The sequence below is a fragment of the Rhinichthys klamathensis genome, unplaced genomic scaffold, assembly GCF_029890125.1.
Source record: "Rhinichthys klamathensis goyatoka isolate OS25496 unplaced genomic scaffold, OSU_Roscu_1.1 h1tg000117l_1, whole genome shotgun sequence".
Classification (NCBI taxonomy): Eukaryota; Metazoa; Chordata; class Actinopteri; order Cypriniformes; family Leuciscidae; genus Rhinichthys; species Rhinichthys klamathensis.
In genome coordinates this window covers 587480-590249 of record NW_026606654.1, presented here as the reverse complement: position 1 = coordinate 590249, position 2770 = coordinate 587480, and positions in this window count along the sequence as shown.

The following is a 2770-nucleotide window of genomic DNA, read 5'->3' as shown; positions in this document are numbered from 1 at the left end:
CTGTTCTGATTACACTGATGTCTAACGACGGTAAAAAACTCCACTAAAGATTTTATACTAACTACATCCAACTGACACTGGCTATAACATCCTCTATAAGGAACGACTTAAACAATAGAACATGATGAATAAAAAATGAGACCAAACAATATTTAGCAAAATCTTGGTCACGAACACATTCAAGCAGTCATAAGAGACAATGAAGACATTGCTTTGGCAACTATTTTTGATGTTTTGATACTTTTTGTGTTATTACACTTAGTATTTCTAGAAGATTTAAAGTTATAATCATTGTTTTTCTTACCTAAAACAGTAAGTTTGGTGCCGTTTCCAAAATATGCTTGCGTGTTTGAGCACAGAGTATCAAGACCGTATCACTAACTTCTACCTTACGCAGTCTTACTCCACTATATTATGCAATTGCCATTGGTAATTATATGTGTCCAAGGCATTATTTGCATTGTCTTTTACATTTACTTACCTAAAACAGTCAATCTTGTCCCTTGGCCAAAGATAGCCTGGCTGGATCCAAAGCACAGCATGCAGGCTCACTGATAAAATTACTTCGACTTTACATTTACTAAACTTATATGTGGTTCTTTTTGATTGTATTGTGATATATTTGTGCTCTCTGTTTTCTCACATGACACATTTTATATTTTCAATCATGTTAGTTTAAATGATCAACTCATAAAACAGTTGCACAGTATATTTGTAAAAGTTTCCAATTGAATCTGAAGTAGTACTCACCAAGAACAGTTAATTTAGTGCCGTCACCAAAATAGGCTTGATAATTGGCACAGCATTCGAATGTCATGTCAAAAACAGTCTCAAATTGAATACTTAAATCACACTGTATTTTACACAACATTTCAGCATGACAATCATCAGCCGCTTATAGTTTTGTACCTGTCTAGTATTCCCCATCTAGGCCTACATATTAGCATAGTTAAAAGTGTTTCTTACCAACAACTGTTAATTTTGTTCCATCTCCAAAGTGAGCTTGATAAGCATTGTCAAAGTGAGATGGTATGCACAAATTTATGACACAAATGTTATGAATAATTCAAGCGTTTTTTTTTAATGGGCCTCTTCCCTACTGATTCCATAGTTAAGTCATAATAAATATATGAAAGGACAATATTAGTCTATTGAACACTGGTCAGTTAGAGCATTTAAACAATTAAATCAAGCAAACTTACCTAAAACGGTCAGTTTTGTTCCATTTCCAAAGTATGCTTGTGAGCTAGAGGCACATTGTAAACGAGTGCTCCGAAATTTGCATTAGAATTCCTCTTTTTCCATGGTCATATAAAAATCCATTAATTCCATAATAGTTGTCTCCCAGAAGGCTGTTCAATGTAAAAGCATGTAAATGTGAAATGTATATTTCAGGAAAAATATCATATTATCCAACCAAGTCCAACCTCAAGAACACATGTACTGTATTTACCGACAATAAAATGTGATCAAATTCATTAAAATGTGGGAATTACTCGAAATATGATTGCTCCCTCTGTCCTAGATATCTATTATATTTAATGTTGAAATCCAATAGAAATCTGAGCAATGTTTGTATTCTCTGTCTCTGTGTAATTGACTGTACATGGCGGGAGGTTTTTGTACAGCGGCTCTATGGGATTGTATCACCGTGGCCCCCTGTCCCCACGGTGCTAAAACATTATACAAAAACGAAACATTCTCTTTCCCCCCACTCTCCCCCGTCCCCCATCCCCCATTTTATCTTTATTTTTCATCATTCTCTTGCACATGTTCTTTTTTTATGTCTATCTGTATAAAGTCTATGTTGCTATTTCTGTGATTACTGAGAATTTGGGCAGGTGCAGATTCCTCCACCTAAAAATGTCTCAATGACAGTTTGCCGACCCCTCCCACATCCTCATGTAACAATCATCAGTGTGGGAACAATACAACAACTGGATCTGTTCAATGGTTTGAGTCTGAAAGGCACTTCGGTAACACAATAACATTGTAAGAAGTGCTAACCTGCAACTGATACCTTAAAAAGCTATATTACTTGATTCAACTCATAAAAATCTATTTTGTTTGCATGTATTAATTTTGGTTGATTTAAAAAAAATTTGGACTCGAGGTAAACCAGTTAATTTAGATGTTATAATATTTTAGGTACCTTTTTTTTTTTTTTTTTTTTTTTTTTTTTTTACATTAGTTGACAGTACATGAGTAACATGAAATATAAATGTAATTCTTTTATCAATCTTAATCTTAGTTGATGTTAATCTCGACATTTACTTACTGTATACATTACTAAAGTCATAAGTTGTCCCTGAACTACCATGAACTAAAAATCAACTTGTATTTTAACATGCACAAAAAAACCCCCATTAAAAATAGATAGATGGATGGATGGATGGATGTTTAATGCATTAAATAAAGTTAACTGGGACCTTATTATAAAGTGTTATTGATTATTCTTTATTCAAAGAATAATGGTAAATTATGCATTATTACATGCAACTAACCCTAAACCAAACCCAAACACTTACCCTATAGTAAGTAGCCTACATGTTGTTAGTGTCACGGTGTGGTGTAGGTAGAAGGCGAACAGGCAAAGAGCTCCAATACAGACTTTTACTATGGTAACTAACACAGGTACAGGGATGACGGGCAGAAGGTACACTCACACTTGATACAAGGAAACATTAACGTAACATAGAAGAGAACGGACAAAGAACAAGGCAAAACCCGGGGCTTATGCCGCATTCCAGGCAACCTGCAACCCGTGTTT